The sequence below is a fragment of the Dermacentor silvarum genome, chromosome 4, assembly GCF_013339745.2.
Source record: "Dermacentor silvarum isolate Dsil-2018 chromosome 4, BIME_Dsil_1.4, whole genome shotgun sequence".
Classification (NCBI taxonomy): domain Eukaryota; kingdom Metazoa; phylum Arthropoda; class Arachnida; order Ixodida; family Ixodidae; genus Dermacentor; species Dermacentor silvarum.
In genome coordinates this window covers 102,856,011-102,875,523 of record NC_051157.2, presented here as the reverse complement: position 1 = coordinate 102,875,523, position 19,513 = coordinate 102,856,011, and positions in this window count along the sequence as shown.

The following is a 19,513-nucleotide window of genomic DNA, read 5'->3' as shown; positions in this document are numbered from 1 at the left end:
ATTGAAGTGACTATTTCTGGAATTGTAAATCGCCATGGGGGATGAGTTGCGCATGCAGGCCAGTATTCGTAAGCAGGTAGTAAGTTTTTGCACCGCCGTATTTCATCATGTATGCGTGCAGCGGTTCTACCTTGAAGGTTTTGGCATAATGGATGATTAGCGTGTTGTGTTGCTAAACGAAAAAAGTGACGACAAGTTTCCGTAAATCTTAGTGCATGAAAAGTTGGTTGGCGGGACTCAGCAATTACCAAAGCACTGGCAGATGCACGGGGAACACCAAGACATATGCGAAGGCTTCTGGCCATTAATCTTTGAGTGGTTTCCTCTATATTACGGGATATTCCATGTAGTACAGGAGCAGAGTATGCTATTCTTTGTCTAATGATCGCCGAGTGAATGCGTAATAAAGAAGAGGTTGAACTACCCCATCTCACTCCAACAAATCGACGAAGAATGTTGATTAGGGAGTTTACTATCTCCTCTAATGCTTTTATTTGGGGAGCCCATGATAACCGTCTGTCTATAATAACACCTAAGAACTTGTGTTGTCGCACAAGTTGCAAACACTGAGAGTCTAGCACAAGTTGGAATCTCTTGAGGCATTTCCTTGTAAAAGGAAGTACAGCAGTTTTCTCAAGTGAAATAATCATACCTCTACTTTTCAAAAAATCATTAATCACTGTTAGGCCAGCTTGTAACGTCTGCTGAACGGCTTGAGTACTCGTGTCAGAAGTCCATATGCACAAGTCGTCTGCATATAGTGAATAATTCAAGGTAGCAGGCAAGATATGGGGTAATTCAGCCATAACACAGTTAAATAAAAATGGACTGAGTACACTACCTTGTGGAACGCCTTGATTCACTTTATGCTCTGTGCTTTTGCCATCAGCAGTTTCAATATAGATTTTCCTGTCTCTTAAGAATTCCGCAATCCATCTCAGTGTTCGGCCAACTATGCCCAACTGAATTAACCCATGCAGTACGTGAGTGTGGCTGGCTGTGTCAAATGCACGCTTTATGTCTAGAAACACTGCAATGGTGATTCTTCCACAGCTCCTCTCGTGATCTACGTATGTAACAAGATCTAAAATTGCATCCATCGTACACCGGCGCCTGCGGAAGCCCGCCATATTTTCGGGCAGTGCGTTGGTGCATTCTGTCCACCATTGAAGCCTAGCATCAATCATCTTTTCCATAAGTTTACAAACGCAACTTGTCAGGCTTACAGGGCGGAAAGAATCTAACGATAAAGGAGTTTTACCCGGTTTTAGTATCGGAACTACTCGCGCAATTTTCCAAGAAGGAGGAAGACATTCCGATATCCATGCATCATTCAGTAATTTTAATAAAGTATTTGTGGCTACAGGACCCAAGTTTTTCAGGGCAGCATATGTGACCCCGTCAGGTCCAGCTGCTGTCCTCTGACGACACGATACAAGTGCGTTCTTTAATTCTTCTAGTCAAAACGGTTGATCTAGGTCATGATGATCGCTTCTAATAGAAAAATTGATCGATGCTTTGACTTCTTTGACAGAATTACTGTATTCAGATGTGTTTACTGCTGCACTTGGGCGAGTAATAAGCTGACAAAACTCATTTGCTATAGTTGTTTCCGGTACTTTCTGGACTAAAGCTAGTGCTCTGAATGGCTGTTGGTGCGTTACTGGTCCACTTAAAGAGCGCAGAACATTCCATAATTTTGATTCAGGTGTAAAGGGAGTGAGTGAAGTGCAGAATTCCTGCCAGCGCTTTGTACCTAGTCGCTGCAGCTGCCGACCCATACGATCATACACCTTTTGGCATTCTCGGTAATCTTCAAGAAGGCCTGTGCGTCGATATTTTCTCTCAGCTCTGCGTCGTATAGCTCTGAGCCTCTCGTATTCAGAGTCTACACCAGCGTAACCATCAGGAATCTTAACAAATTTTGAACAAAGATTTAATTTGTCTGTTATAAGCGATAATAGACTGTCTGTATCACTGACAGCATCAGCTTGACTTGTAATGTGATATCGAAATGCCTGCCAATTTGTTATTTTTGCAGAGCGCCGATAAGTCAAAAATCGTAGTCTAGGATGCTGTATTAGGATAGGAAAGTGATCACTGCCCCTTGTTTCAATGTCTGTTCTCCATGTTGCTCCAAATGCAATATCGTTTGAGCAGAGCGTGAGATCGAGGCAGCTGGAGTAATTAAAACCCCGTAGGAAGGTCACTGAGCCGTCGTTCAACAAACACAGACCACTCTTCTGAATTGCCTTTTCTAGCTCATTTCCACGACGGTCGCAGTAGGCGCTTCCCCACATGACATGGTGTGCATTGAAATCTCCGCAAAATATTACATTTTTTGTGTATTTCTGAAAGAGGCCCGTCAATGTGGAAAATGAAATATTTGTAGAAGGCTGTAGATAAACGCTGACAATAGTGATATTTACTCGGCCAAATCGAACTTCGCATGCTACGTATTCTGGGATGTCTGACGCTGTAGCACTTAATGGCGCTGACGGCAGGTCTCTTCGAACACAGATCATCGCTCTGCTCAATCCTGAAGATCGAGAGGATGTATAAACAACGTAGTTAGCCAGCCGAAAAGCGTTATCTACAACGGCCTCTGTAATACATAACACTGGAAAGGAGAACTGAGCCACAAGTTTTCTAAAATCCGCACACTTAGAGCGAAGACTATTCGCATTCCACTGGAATATGGCGACATTTTGATAACAATTATTCATGCCTCGTCTGCGCAGTGGCTGACGTAGCGTTTTGTAATATCACTTGTTCCATTGACAGTACGGCCTTAACCTCCGGTAGGTTATTTGCCTGTGGAATTGCGACAAGTATGGATTTTAAAGCAGAAAACAACATTGGAATGACAAGTTCAGCAATAGACGCTGAGGGGGTTCTCTGTTTTGTTACACTTACTGGTTGCGGTGTGCTGGTATTCTGTCGTATGTTAGTCACGGGGTTGTTCTTTTGACGAGGTCCTTCCTGAGGTTCTTGCCGAGCTTGCTGTTGGCTTGGTGATGTCCCAAAACTTTGTCCTCGGTTTTGTGGTCCCCTTGCGACTTTCGCGTATGTCATAGAGGCGTCCTGATGCTTAGGCACTTGTGACCGAGGTGGTTGCGCTGGCTTCATCGTATTCTTGTTTGGTTCCGGTGCACCACGCTGTTGGGTGCGACCATAGATGATGTCGTGTTGATGTTGAAGAGCTGCTGCTTTATTCTGCGGGCATCCCGAAAATGATGCAGTGTGGGGTCCGTTGCAGTTCGCACACTTAGGCTGTCTTATGGATTTGCAGTCTTTGTGATCGTGGTCTTCTGCACATATTTTGCAACGCCTTGTTCCTCGGCAGTTTTTCGCTAAGTGACCAAATCTCTGGCAGTTATAGCAGCGCCTGGCTGGCCCCAGATATTCCTCGACTGGATGACTAGTGAAGCCAAGATACACTCGCTCTGGAATTGGTCGGTCATTGCGGAATTGCAGAATCACACTTCTCACTGGGCGCGATTCCACAGTGCCATCTTCTTGGCGTATATAACGGGTCTGGCGTCTAGCTGATGTCACTCCTGCCTCTCTTAAATATTCTGTTAATTGTTCTTCTGTGTATTGTAGCGGGACATGTCTGATTTTGCCAACATTTCGTATGTATGACTCCGGAATAAATGGCTTCACTAGTAAGCCAGCTACTTGCACACATGATAACAAACTCTTGGCTGAGGCGAGAGAACTCACAGTCACTGAGAAGCTTCCGTCTTGGTTCACTCGGAAAGAGCTTACTTTCTCCTTTGCTAGCGTAACGATTTCTGAGGCGACAACATTTGGGTTTACTCTCCAGAACGTTTTCGTTTCTTCAATTGGTTGAAATACCACAGGAATACCCTCGAACCTTCTCTTCTTATATGTCACAAGAGTGAAGGGATCTGCCTCCTCATCACATTCAATCTCAATATCTTCTTCTTCTTCGTCGCGAAGGGAGTACGTCGATGTTTTCTCATTCATGTACTCGTTCTGATCCTCGACTCTCACCTTTTTCGCACTGCTTGCTTCGTCCGACATGCTCTCAGCTTTCCTCGTCGCAAAAAGACGAGTGTCGGGGGTCGAATGTAGGAGACCCTGGCGGCTCCAGGCTGGCTCACAGGCTCGTCGGCTCCGAAGCCATGCTGCGGTAATGGCGGCCCTTGCCACGCTTGCACATCTCCGTTGCTGCCCTCCGCCACGGTGGCAGTCGAACGTTAGCGCTTGGTGTCGTCGCGCCGCTCACCGGTATCAGTGATCGCAGCTGATGTTGTCCTCGAAGCCGTAAGAAGTTGACACGGCTGGCTAATACTGATTTGCAGGAACACAGAAGGCAAAGCGGCGTTCTCCTATCACTTCGTCTTCTTCCACACGTTACGAGTTACTTTCTCACAATAGTCTTCTGCCGGCCGTACTACATGAGTGCTGGTCTGATCCGCGGCCACCCGTGATGCTGTTCTCGTACCATTTCCGTCCTGGCATGAAGGTTTGTTTGAACAGATTTCATATTACCGCATTATTTCTTCAAGCGGCCATTTATGTTTTGCCCTGCCTCAGACAGCGCTTCCTTTATGTTGAATCGGCCGCATCTGGCTGGCATTGATAAAATTGAGGAGGCGCTGCGTGAGACATGGACGCCATCTGGCAATACATCGGGAAACATGAGCTTGTGCAGAGGGTTTCCTTCCTCCATGGCAAAGGGCGCTCGTCGGCGCGCAGTCGGGGAACGTCGTTCGTCGGCGCGCATAGCATGGCATTTTCAGCGCAGCTTAAGAAACTAGGGTCTTTAGAGTTACGTATCTATGTATTTTCTATTAAAGGAACACACCTCCTAATACTTACCTAGTGATGTTGCGCCTCAGATATGCGTAATATTTACTTTGCGATCGATAACGTTCACAAGTATGAACAGCCGTACCAGTTTAAGTAGTGTGGGCGGTAAGCAAGTGGTCCAACTTTGGCCGGGTGGCTGAATCGGGTGACAGACAGACAGACAGACAGACAGACAGACCAAATTTTCAGCGTTTAAGTTCCCCAAGAAAGACTGTCGTCATTAAAAAACATGCAAGCAAGCAAGGAAACAAGAAAACAAACAAATGTATTGACGCCCTTAGAAGAGCTACCGTATAATGAGATATAATAAGTGGTGCTAATTTGTTTCCTAGATGCATATTGTGCATGACAAACAACATAGCTATTTGTAGGCATGAAATGCGATTAGAAAGAGAACCTAGTATTTTTGGCGGAGTTTTTAGGCCCTACGTTTCGACGGACAAAAGAAAGAACAATGGCAATGTTGAAGGGCCTGTCGGTTTTGTTTATTCGGGAATTATTGCCGTTAATTTATTTCTCCGTTAGCATACTGCAACGCGCCCTCTAACTCTTCATACTTGGACTTCCTTCCTGCCTGCTATAAAACTTTAAAAACGCAATACACATGAGTGCCGCCAGATATGATCACGTGACAGCGTCCGCCACTGAGCACCTTCTGATCGGCGTTTTCTCTCTTTTAAGACAGCCAGGGCGGCCACAGGCACGGCTCGCACTATCGATATTTCGGCGACCAAGGTGAGCAGTGAGTCGTTAGGCGACGTAAGACTTTGGTGAAACATGCAGAGGCAGGGTAAGTGTACTTTTCTATCATGTAATAAATATTTCTTGATTATTCATTCTGTCTGCACTGCAGTCGTAATATTGTGTGCAAGCTTACCAGGTGAAGGCTACGAATGTAACAGCCTCCTGTTTCTTTTACTCTTCAAATTCTTGTCTTTACAGCAGTAGATTCGTAGGGCTGTTACGGCCGTCCGCCTGTTGCCATAGTAAACTGTATGTGCAACAACTTAGTTTGGGAATAGGCGTGTACGTGTGCGCGCCGCGCCCAGGAAATGCCTGCTTGTGACCTGCTGTAACCTAGTGTTTGGTTCCGAGCTCGCAATTCTTATCGCCAGCGCTGATCAGAAAACTGGCGAATTTTATTTTGATTACTTACATCGCAGATAAAATTGGCTGCGGCTTAGCTCAGCTAACCCTGGATATGCAAAGCGAAAGCTTGGTTTAGCCTGGTTAAGTCTTGGTTTCACTTGGTTAACCATTGATTTAGCTGTAATTATCATACATATGTATACATTCATCGTTAGGCCAGGTATAAATTATAAGCTGACAAGCCCAAACGTTTTGCGAACCAAACGGCTCGCTCTTCCTCAGTCTCCGACGCTAGCTCCGCGTGCTTGGCATTCCGGCCCCCCTACAGTGAAGCAGCTCGCCGGGCGATATTCGCGGGGTGGTCAGACGCCGCTTGCCGACGACGGCTCAAAGCCTCCCGCTCCCGCGCAACGCTCAGAGAAGACGGCTCGGCCTCGCTCTCATCCATGGGCAAGCTCGCACTGACTAGGCGAGCACGGCGCTCCCCTCAGCTATGTGCGCGGAGCCGATCGGGGTGCCGCCCAATTCTCCACGTTTGACTTGACTGTTATGGAATGTCAAATTTCTCGACTATATCACTCGGGCTTACGTAGGGAAGACGTAGCGCTGCCTTGTATGCTTCTCGAAGTCTGACGTTCTATGATACTTTGAACCAGGGCTGGCGGTAACGCTGCGCTTAGTTGTTGCCGCAGGTGGTGTTAGCCTATAGCAGTCATTGTCCGCAATCGGTTGGCCGTCATACCGGTTGATTGTCTTTCTAGCACTGGTGGTAAAGTTTTGTGCTTGCCTTGAGGAGAGGTGTACATGGCTAATGGTCGCAAGTAGTACAGTCATTCCTTGTGCAGCTTCATCCCACACAATTCTCTGTCGCAGTTCTTGCAATTCACGACAGAGCAGGTCTTTCATCTGCTGCTCCACATGTAGAATAAATGGTGTACGGATTTATTCCTGGCCTCTCCAGGGAATGTTGCTGGAGCGGCGGGTGGTGGCTGACGCCTGCTTGCCATACATTGAGAAGTCGTTCAATGGCGGTGGGCCTGTGGCGGCCCCTGGTGTGCTGTGGGCGCCCCTGGTGTGCTGTGGGCAGACTGCTCGCCGTGAGAGGTTTATAGTTAACAAAAATTTCGTCCTGCTCACCTGCTGCGGACAAAGGCAGCATTCTTCCTCCTCCATTATTTTAAGCACGACAAAGTTAATTAAAACGCCGTTTCTTGTTGCTCTCGAATTCGTGGTCGGTCCTACCCGTAGTGTAATCAATTTTCCGTCCGAAGCAGACCGTGCCAACGCAATTTGCAAAATCGACCGATCCTCATTCTGCTCTTAGATGCTGTGATACGTCCCCCCTGCCTTTTTTCCAGGCGTTGCCTTTTAGCCTAGCCAGGATTGTTCTCCAAGTTGGGATGAATTGCCGTGTCAGAGACGTTCTGTCACGAACTTGTTTTTTTAACACATGAAAAGAGACACTATAAATGTGCAAGTCGTCTCATTGTTTTCTTTGGATGATGTCAGAATGAGGGGTTTGTTCATTTGCATCAAGAAAGTGGAAGCGTTCAGTGCATTGATAAGTTAACTATTGATTTAATGCCATAGACCGTGGCCTACAATAACAAACAAGGTATATATTTTTTTTCTCACTGGAACCATTCAAATAATATGCGCGCAAATTTCCAGAACCCCGTGATTGAGTGGAGTTTGATGCCAGAATTTTTGCGACGTCGGTGTGGTCCTCAACACTTGCTCTAAGAAAGATATGTAAAAAATTACATAACAGTTCTTAAATACGTCGCTGATACGTGGAGCCAAGTACATTAAAAGCAAGTGAACTTCGATTTTTTTTAGTGGACCCAGATTGGGGTTTGTGTTAAATAATGTTGTTCTCTCTTTCAAGTGAACTCCTTCAACGCGCAGGAACCATGGACACAAAGGCATTAGACAAGCATAACAGTGGAGCTAAGGTTTATAAATACAAATATATTATTTATGCACCAAGAAGTTTATACGCAGAACCCATATCAAAAATGTACTAAATGCAAAACAAACTTCAAAAGCGCCGCACATTTCAATGAACCCTCCGCGGAATCCCAGTGGCTTTGGGATGAGCCCCACTGGGCCCGAAGTCATGGATTCGATCCCGGCCTTTACGGGGAGTGGCAAAATGCAAAAGCGCTTGTGTACTCAGATTCAGGTTCAACTTAACTTCAGGTAGTCAAAATTATTCCAGTGTCCCTCACTACGGCACTCCTCGTAATCATATTGTGGTTCTGTCAGGTTATACCCTAAAATTTCAATAATAGTAGGGTAATTTAACATATGAAAGTCAGAAGAAATCATGTAACGTGCCAGACTATGTGCGCGACTAATCACATGCACATGTAACACCTAGATACCGCGTTTCCTTGCTTTACAAAGCGATGGATGGCTCACTTACGTGTCAGTGGTCACCGCTAGCCATTTGCCCTATCTAGGTGTTGCATGTGCACGTAGTGGCTAACGCACCGGTTCTTGAATGTTACTAGCAGTGTCACTGCAATATGTGCTGCGGTTCTCATCTTCTGTGTGTTGGGGATATGGGCTTTATGACCTGACCTTTATGACCTTATGAAAGCATGACCTTTATGACCTTTATGAAAGAGATTGTCAGTTATAAAATTGAAATTTCAGGTTAATGCTTGTGCTTGTGTTATCTCTTACGTGTAGGAGGTTCCTGCGCACTAAGGAGTTTCATCATGAGCTACCAACCAGCTCGATCTCTCACACTGGATTTAAAGCCCTATCTTCATATTCCTGCCTTATCTGATTCTTGTAGCAACTACAGCGGTAAAGACACACCCAGTGGTTTGTACATTACAATTAAATCAACCTACAGCTCAGATGATTACACCCAGTGATTTGTACATTACAATTAAATCAACCTACAGCTCAGATGATTACAATGTGTGTCTGGAGCTTCTCATTACTTTTCACATGACACATCTGCTATTGACTGGACGAATATGCTTGATAAAGTTAGTACACTTTACTACGACAATCAGTACATTCGTTCTACCTAATGTAAAATATGTGGCACATTTTCAGCTATAGTAACGAACCCTTAACCTAAATTAGAGTAGAGATCCCGACATAACTTCTAATTGTCTGATAGAATTTCTAAAGAAAAAAGAAAGAACCACAGAGATGGCTGGAATTCCCCATTATCCAATGCAGCATTTTATTTGTTATTTGAACACTTATACCAAGGACATTTGAAGTAGACGTAGTCGGTTGTTTTTCTGCGGTGCTCCGGTGCACTTCTGGCATCAAATGTTAATGCTTTTTGCCGAAATCCATCAAAAAGAACATATGGATCCGTTTGATATGCTGTCACTGATGCGTGTGTAACGGCGTATAAAAAGGAAAATTATCATACCTGGGCATATCTACTCATCAACACACTGTGGTAGATCGAACGTGCAATTTCATGAATGACGTACCATATTGGTTGAGATATTACTTGCGAAATGTATCAATATGTGCTATATTTTAGATGGCCTAATTGTGCGGGAACCCATTGTCCCCCACTGAACATAAAACCATAGCAGACTTATCATAACAGTAACTTGTTCCCCGGCTTCAAGGTAAGCACCTTTACTTTGAGCCTGCATCATTGTAGGCCAGAAACGGTCTCTTCCGAGTACTTGAAAACTCCTAAGCCAACTACATGGTGGTCACGCTATCTCCAAAAGCATGCATCGGTCAGTGGAAGAAGCCCGCATTGTGAGGATCAATTCGGGCTGCCGGCACAAGTCGGTTTTCTATAGCCAAAGAACGGGAGGCAGGCCATGTTTTCTTCGAAACGCTCGAGAAAGAATAAGTGAGTCATTTCCCACAGTCCACTCAGTGTTCGCTCAGCCGCGCCAGATCGGTAGGGAGCCCGGGGTGTCCGTGGAACCGCTGACTAGAATATGTGCGAAACGGTGCATCCGTCTTTCGGTGAAGCAGTTGCCCTGGAGGCTGACGCTATAAAGAGTTCACTGTTTGGATTGTGAAGACTGACTACTAAAACAAGCGTAGGCGCGCATCAACTGTAAGAAATAAACTGATGTTGCTGAGTCGAACCGGTCCCATTACCTTCGCCTGTACTTTTCAAGAATGTCCCCCTAAGCTGAGGAAATAACGGCGCTGATGATTTGCGAAAGCAAGCCCATCAGTTCACCGGGGCCATATGGCCTCAACATCTTTGAAGGACTGTGCAATACATGGTTTGTGTTCTTGCAAACAATGCTGTAGGTGCAATTGCTCAAGCTACACTTTGAACTGAACCTTGCATACGTTCGAATGGTTATGCAAATCTTACTCCAAAGCAGCGTGGGCGACAGTACCGCTATATACTTTTGTACCTACTAGGATTCATCGTGCTCCTGTATACTGACCGCTAGTACGTTCCTATAGAGGTGCAGCACTCCTCCATTGTATTCCTCATGTGTTGAGTAGCCAACTAGGCAAAGTCTTTTCAAGTCCGCGGCTTTTCCTTCTATTATCACATTTTGAATGTCTTGGTCAGCGGCAAATTTCCGTCTAAATACCGCCAATGGCACTTTATACAACACGATATTCTGAGGATCTTATTCTTGACTTCTCAATTGTGGATCGAAAGGATTAGCGTTACCAACAAGCGCAAAACTCAAATCATTGGGGAATGCAGAGAACGCAGATCTCTCTAAGTACTGTCTACTAGACTTGTGCATTTACTGTGTGCTTATGTTAGCTAATAACGGTTTAATTGTTCGCCTATCTTTATTCTCTGCAAGGAAATTGCATCAACACAATTGAGATTATGCTGACATCCTAGTCATTGTATAACCCGAACTAAGGTAATCCATGCATTGAAAGAGTGGCTTAACTCAAGTTCAGTTAATTTTCTTTCTGCACACTCGTAATGCAAAACGACCAGCCATAGTCCTCGAGTGCTGTCGTGCTATAGCCTAAAGTTGTAGCGGAAATATTGAAGTCCTCATCAGGAACTCGATTTCGCCGCGAACCTGAACCAAGACTATGCGTACTCATTGGCAGTGAACGTTACCTAATATCACCACTGCATAGCCGCACCATTGTAGATCTCCTTTCTCCTGTCAGCTAACCTGTACCTTGAATAAAGCTAGTTTCGGTATGCAACAAGCGCATCCGGCTATATCCTTAAAAAACTAATAATCGCTACTGGTGAAATCACTCAGCCGTATATTCCGTTCAGAGAATCTTGTTTGTTGTGCCGCTTTCACTTACCGGGACGTTCGAGTGACGTAGTAGACGTGTTTGAGAGTGTCGCGAACAAGACGTACAGTCAACCACAAAAGTTTACGGACCATGGAATCTCGGAAAATGCTGAATATCAGAGCAGCCTTTAAAGGTAGCCAGTACAAGCGTACATCACAGTGTTGTTCGCATATACCGTTAGAGGCTGGATATGGGAATACCAGGCCAGGTTCTGAGGTGGCGTAGATATTCAGCTTTTTCTCAGATCTCTTGGTCCGTAAACTTTTGTGGTCGTCTGTACATACATGAAAGGAGCACTTATCAAACATACATATTGAATTTGGTATGAGTGTTTTCTTGCTTTCCATAAATTTCCAAATATCGCCTTTATATATTTCTAAGAGAGCGCATTTATTGACATACGTATCACTGCCACGAATCCCGTTACTTAGAGAGATACAAGCCTTATTGATATACTGGAGATGTTAGCCAGGGCCACTGAGATGGACCAGACACTCAAGTAATAAAAAGAGACATGTAGGCAGCAACTTAACCATGACGCATATTTACTTTCATGCAAAGAGATATTCTGGCAACTTTCTCTTCACTTCAACTTGGCGCTGAAGCACCCACTGATGACAGAGTAGTCGGCTCCCACATCCACTAGACCGGTTATTAGGCAAACCGAGGTTGGAGATTCTTAATCTTGCATTGCAGTTAAGTCGCTCCATTTGATCACGACTCCTTTGATTTGCCTCGCTGCGTTTGCGTCGTGTCTGTCAGGGGACCCTTTGATGTTTCCTGACAACAACAAGAACGACAACAGGGTCACACATGAACCTTTGAGTGGGCCCATAGGCCCCGCTCGTGCTTGGCGCTGCTGCGCCGCATGAACGTTTTTCCGACGACGAAAACATGCACTTCATGATACACACCGCCCCTTGCGGACACCGTTCCCCTAAGATACATGTAAAATCACAATGCAGACGACTGTAGCTATGCGAATACCCCTTCCTCCTGCCGCTTTGCCTCGTAGCTTTTGCATCCAGCGAAACTAATGGTAAACACAATTTTGACGCACAATCTTTGGTTCCACGCAGGGTGAACCACACGTATCACTGTTCTAAATACTCCACTTACATGTCAATGAGAACAGTTCAACTTCTTGCGCTGTTCTGCAAGACAAATTAAAAGCTGAAACGCGTCGAAAGCGACTGCATAATGCCACGCGTAATAAATCCAGAGCAACAGGAGACACTGTGCACCGGCTTGAATTTCGCAAGCTTAGCAACCCTCTATACAGCCCTGATGTGACACCATCGAATCGACATTTATCTTCCGCACTTTGAAAGAGGCGCTGCTGGTCAGATCAGAGGACGCGGTCCTGCTAGCGGTGCAGACATGGCTTTGTGAGCAGCAAATACTCTCTCATTGATGATACTAAAAGTGCATTGTCATGAGCGGGAAATTGTTTAAGAAATGTATGTGTAGGACTTATTCCTGTTAGAAAATAAAGACGTTAAGCAAAAATTGTCATTTCTTTTTTATTTACCATCGTACATCGTTGGGCGCTCTTCGCAACAATCTGCATTTGAGAGGAGTTTCTACAGTAATTGTGTTGGTGGAGAAAAGGTTCATATAGGCACCGCGAGGCGTCTTTTGCACGCTCTCAATAACCACAAGTGTGATTTGTCGTCTTGAATAATATGGAGAGCGAAAGACCGAGCCCTCACACCTGTAATCTGAAAGTAACTTGCAGTTTCTTGGCCACCACCAGAAAATGTGAGTCATCGTGGTGGATAGAGTTAGTCACAGCACCCTTTCTGCAGTCAGTAGATTTTAAAAACGATCACTGCAACAGCCCTTTCACAAGAAGCCGATAATTTAAATACGGAAGGACAAGCGTTTGAAAATGCCACTGTCAAAGGTGTTACATCAACATTTTCTCGCAGCGACTGTCTAGGATGTTAAAAATGCCAGCAAACCATCGAACACTTGTGCGACTATCCTCGGTATTATTTTCAACGCCTACTCCTCTACAGAGGCTGATGATTTTCAGCGCCTGTTCCTCTCCATTCATGAATTCATGAATGTTTGCAGATAAGAAAATTCTAGGACTATGTGGCCGCACCACCTTAGGCGAAAACTTGATTCACGGCCTACTGGAGTATATATTTAATGTGGACCGACCACATCAGCTTCAATTGAATTCTATAGTTCTAGGGTGTAGTTGTAATATGATATCACTGGTGACTGAGTCTCGTGATGGCACGCGGTGAAGTAGGTAACGAACGAACCGTGACATCTGCGCATTTTTTTACAGCAATAGCCGGTAGAGCGTACCATTACACCCCTCGTTTACAAATGATGGCACCTCACAGCCTCGTGTACAAATGGTAGCACGTGACGAGGATTACGCTCATCTTGTTAGTTCACACAGAGTGACCCGCTTTATCATGACTTGACGGCTTTGTCAGCCGATCCGAAGGGGTCTAGACAAGTAAGTCGCCCTTTAGTTCAACGTAATACACATTGAGAACCCTCTATCATGGCCTCCACCTCTCAAAAGCTACCAAATTAGATCTCCTTTGCATTGACAGGCTCAAACTCACGAACATGTAATCGCATTTCAGGTAGAGAATACAAGAGCCAGTGAAGAAATATTACGCGCGAGAAATATTTACACGCACGGGCCGACAAGCATTCCTGGCCGTGTGCGTGACCGAACGTAAAAACAAGTGACATGGCGCGGAATTAGTGCTCTGACGTGATTATTGAATTTAGTCTCTACTCCTCAATTAACCAAACATGGCTAATTAAGAAATGCTAGAGCCTTTCAACAAGCCATATGGCTAGACACACGGGTTTAGAAATGCTGTAATGTTTTGGATATGTCTATAGCCACTTCCTTCATCATCATCATCTTAATCATAATGATTCATAATTTATTTTCCCCTACGTTTTTTTTCCTCAGTGTAGAATAGCAGGATGCAGCAAGCTAAATCTCAGGCCGACCTCTCTGTCTTTCTGTAAATAATTTTTTTCTTTTTCTCTTGCATCATTGACGTTACCAAGGCGCTTGTGACTTTGAAGAGTACTACGGTTAGCCTGAACTCATTCGTAGAAGGAAGAAGAGGCAATGACAAATACAAATGTCCGTAACAAATTGTATGTTCCAGTTCTGGCCACCATTGAAGACAGTCTACGGTTACTGCTAAAAAGACATCTTCGAACCCAAGTAACGAACGCAAACGGAAGGTGTCTTTGCGACTTCAATCCTACTCACGTCGACAAAAAGCTAAAAAAAGTGCATAATGAATCTGTATTTAAACACTTCACGGGGGTCAATCTTTGAAAAACATAACGTAGCTTACATTGGGCGCATAAGAAAGCGTGAAATCGTTTTATTATGAGTGCCCAACTTCCCGTCAAACTTCCACCATTTCCGCTGAGCCGTCATTTTATTTTAACAGCAAAGTAGTCTGCATCGTTTAGACTTCAATGGTGTTTTCACGAATTCCTTGTGCTGGCTTTGTCAGAACTGTAACGAGATTTGAGGTAGCCACTGTCCCTGTAGCTGCCTGTTCAGCCGTCTATGCCAGTTATTGGTACACGTCAATGCTGTGTATTACATCACATCTAGCAATCAACTATTCTATAAGTTTTTTTTATACTGCACAATTACAAAGCAGACTTCTTTGCACGCACCGCAGTACTGCGCGAAAGTAGGCTTTCAAGAGAGCATGACGAAAACGGTTCTCTTTTTTTTTTCCTCTTTTTTTGGCAGCGGAGCTGTTTAGGGTCGACGTTGAGCCGTGCCGAGCGTACGCCAAGAATCGGCGCGGCTGTGTGATGGGCGTGCGCCGGGGCGCTGGGGTTCGGAGAGCGGCGAGGGTGAAAGAGGAGGAAGGTGCGCACTGAGTAGCAGGTGGGTGAAGCTAAAGAGAGGGTGGCGATCACGTAGCGGTGGAGAGATCGAGGGAGAGTGGGCGCCAAGAAGTAGTTGAGGCGGAGCTTAAGAGAGAGAGAAGTGATGACGTAGCCATGACGCGCAGGGTTCTCCTGTGCTGAAGAGAGCGTGCGCTGGCGGCGGCATCATTCTGCCGTGAGCATGGCTAGGACGAAGAAGCAGCTTTCTCCCGAAGAAGAAGAGGCGCGGTGTCAAAGGCGTCATGATGCTACTCGGGAGTGGCTTCAACGACTGCGCGCAGATCCAGAATTCCGAGCAAGGGCTGCTGAAGCAAAGCGACGGAGGAGGGTTGGAGATCCAGAGTTTACAGAGAGAGAAGCTGCATCTCGACAGCGCTACAAAGAAGCTCACTGTGAAGATAGACAAATCGATGATAAAGCAAAGTTAAAGCTAAGAAAAAGCAAAATTTAAAGCTAAGTAAAAGCCAAGATATACCTAAGTAAAGTCAAATTAAAGCTAAGTAAAAGCTAGTATACGCCACCAGCTCCACCGTTTCATCAGTCTTCGCGACGTTAAGTCTGTGAAGCTGGCTAAATTCTATTTTTTTATTTTCCATTACTTCCTTCTCAATTCTAATGTTCCCAATCAGCTACATTTCCACTATTACAACCAATAAATGTCTTCATTAAATTCGCCTATTATGCAATTATTTTGCACATAAAGCCTGTGACACTTTTCGAGTTACGGAGTGATTTTGCTGGTGTGCTCGCCAAAGAATGCTTACGCATTAAAAGATAGATCAAAGGCAGGAAGGTTAACCAAGGGACTGATTATGGTTGTCTACCTTGCACTGAGCATGTGGAAAGGGGAGAAAAAGGTTACGAGAAGGAGGAAAAGTATGCAAGAACGCGCGCGCTATACCGTGCTTCGAGTGCATATTAAAGAATATCAGGTGGCCGAAACTAATCTGGGCCCTCGTATCCACCTAAAAACCTCTTTCGCTAGATTTGTTCGTAACAGAAAATTCCAGCCAATCCCGCGATGCTGGACATGTTATTAACGAAGACGCCTGGCCAGCGGCTAATATCAGTTACGAACAAAAATCTGTGCGAATTCGGCCCATGGAAACCCTCATTATATGCGGATTCTCTCATAGCTCGCGCGTGTTGCTTGGAGGCGTTAAACGCAGTACTGTAATTTGTTTCATTTTATTGCGATAGCAATTATATGGACACTTCAACCGGATTTCTGCCGTCGGCGTCACCGTCGCCGTGAGGTTCCGTATAGATAACATCTTCGCCGCGCGCCGTATGCCCGAGCGGAAGCGTGCGGGGACGCGCTATCACGGTATCACGGAGAGCCAACGCACTCAATCTCCCACGGGCAAGCAAGGAAGCGGGAAGCCAGCGCCGGAGGGAGGGGGGGTGGGGGGGCAGCACTTCTACTCTGCCGACAACCGCGCTCGTCGCTCGCCCGCACCGTCTCTTATCTCCACACGGTATGCGCTGTGCATTCGCCGCTCAGTTTCCGTTGAAGCGATAGACCGCACGTGCCTTCGCCCGCTGCGGCGTATGCGCTTGCTGCCAGCGTTTTGACAGTCGTTGTCTGCAGTCATTCAGTGTGATCTATTCCTGTTTGTTTGTGCGCGCTTACACCACGCTTCTTCATTTAGTTAGTAATAGTCGGGCCACATTTTCCAACGCACGCTACATATGCAGTGCTGCCCGGATCGGCAGTGCAGCGCTACAGCTGTGTCCCTTCGCACGTGCTGCCCACGGGAAGCGCTTCTCATCAACACCACCGTTTCACACGCGCCTTCTCGTGGTCATCGAGTCTCCCTTCATGTCGGTCTACTTACGCCGCAGCACACCTGCTTACTTAATCAGCTCATGTTTACTACAACTCATATTGCTACCAAAGCCGCTCACCTTACTTCGTATGACATTGCTTTGTTGCTATCGTAGTCATTGCTTCGCCCTTAGGGCGAAACTGTGACTTTTTTTTCCCACTCGCTTGTCAATCATCCGCGGAAAGCAATATACGCTCCCCCGGTGAGCACGACCACGCTCAAGGGCCCGCTTCCGCTGGCGTTCGTTCAACGCAGCATGCTGTTCGGCAGAACGAAACAAACGCGGCCTCCCCATCTGACTGCTGGGCCTGAACTGAGGGAAAACGGAGGGCGCGAGGCGAGCGAACGCGCGATCCCACCCTTTCTTTCCTTCGGAGGGAGGGGACACCTTTAATTGGCTGATCCATCATTTCTTAACCCATTGTGTAAGGTTTCTGCAGCTGTGGAGCCTCTATGCGAGACATCTTGGTTTACCGAGTGTGCACGGAAGAGCGTGCACGTGTTACGGGCGCGCGCCTTGCGTTGCGTCTACTTCTTTATGCATATAAAAATTTTGAGGACGCTTAAGCTGTGCCTTTAAGAGTGGAACGCGATAGCGTTATTAAGTCCTGTTCGCATCGCATTTTTCTTTATGAGTAGGCTTCACTGCAACACAAAACGTGAGAAAGACAGCTTACAAAGACCAAGTTTACGCCGATCCCCTCAAAGTCGGCTTCACTTGTAAACAAAAATGCATTGCTGGGAAGCTGTTTTCCAGGGGCAATGTAGGCCATCTTATATCAAAATGTTAAGGCCCTAGGATTTTTTCCATTATTTTATTAATTCTTTGCTGTTGACCCGAGGCACGCGCGTGTCAAAAACTCGAAGTGCATCCTTTAAAATTTAGAAAGGCTCGGTTTTCAACACTCCCCTCAATGTTGCCTAGAACCAAAGTACAGCAAAACACAATCAAAATTGGAGGACGATTAAGCTTGGCCTTTAAGAGTGGAACGCGATGCCTTTCAAAGATCGCTGGCTGCTTATCAGGCTTTTCTCTCGTATATTGAAATTACAATCCGTCGCTATCATGTCTGTAGTTTGCAGTTGAGTCGTACTTTACAATTTTTATGGCGGATTTTACTTCCATTTTTGTTCACTAACCCCTTGGGCCTGTGTGGTCGGGGTGGTTCGGGATGAATTACTCCGCCACGGATGCAACGGACGCCGATGCTAACGCCGACGCCGAATTTTCTGTGACATGGGGCCCTTAACGCTATCGTCTTAAAACGCAGCTTTAAAGGGCAAGTATGATGAACCGGCAGTGTCTGAATCCGTTAGCGTGGTGTTCTCGCAACGGTGCTTCGAATCTGCAGCCCGACGAGCTATTTTTATCTTCGTACGACTTGGGTTTCTTCGTACACCAGCATCAACACCGACGCCGACGCGAGTGAGTCAATACAAGCTTCGCTTGAATATCAACTCGCCGAACAACACGTTCTGCAAGGCATTGTGCCTTTTGCAGCGGCATTTGGCAAGCCTGTCATTAAAACGAAGCTTCCTATGTCTCACTGATTCTTCCGTGAGTGCCGTAAACGCACTGCAGGAAAGCCAACTAACACAATGAAACTATCTGAGCACACAATAGAACAACGAATGCGCATCTGCGCACACAATAGAACAACGGCGCATGACATACGTATCGTAGAACACTACAGTTTACGTTCGCAGTACATAAGAACAATGGGAACTGCAACGACATGCTACCCAGATGAACTGTATATATCTGCATTGAATTACGCGCGTCACGCAATGCGTTCCCAGCCGTCAACATGGGTAGGCCGCGGATGTAGCGCACGGCAGAAGAGGCTGCCGTACACGAACGTAAGGGCGAGTGCGATCATGCCTGCAAGGCCGATCCCGTGTATCAATCACAAGGCAATACTGCGCAAGTGTAGAGTCGTCCGTAAAAGTGTGAGTGTGGGCGTTATCAACGGCTACCTGGTCTTAAATGAAGGCTATGCAACTTAACGAAATATGTCTTCATTCAAGTCCACCATTTAAAAAATACAATCCTAAACAAGCAATCTAATCACACACGCATCGAATCAGGTCGCTCAGCATTTATTGGGTCCGTTGAGTGGTCGTTGGCTTTCGACTTTGATTCAGCTTGCAAGGAAGAAACCTTCGCGTTCAATAATCTTCCTTTAATAATACGGCTTTGATTTTCTTCCTGTTTACTTCTGTGCCTTTATTGCGCGTATTGAATCAAATCAAATCAAAATTTATTCCAACATAGAACAGATGTTCAGGACCGTGGCCAAAAAGCCAGCAAGGCTTGACGTGGTCCATGGCCCCGTTTTAAAGGCAGAAACAAAACAACAAAGGATAAACACAATCTAACACAAGAAAATAGAAAAGAAGAATGTCCACACTAATAACTGTGAAGCCATTATCAGGATTACCATGAAGTAAAGCGCTTAAAGTAAAGCATATGACATACATATTGAGTATTTTTTTAGAAGTACAGCTAGTACTTGCTAAATACATCACAAAAAACAATAAGCATAAACTTAACAACAGTAAAAAAATGCAACACTATATACACAAGCTTTATA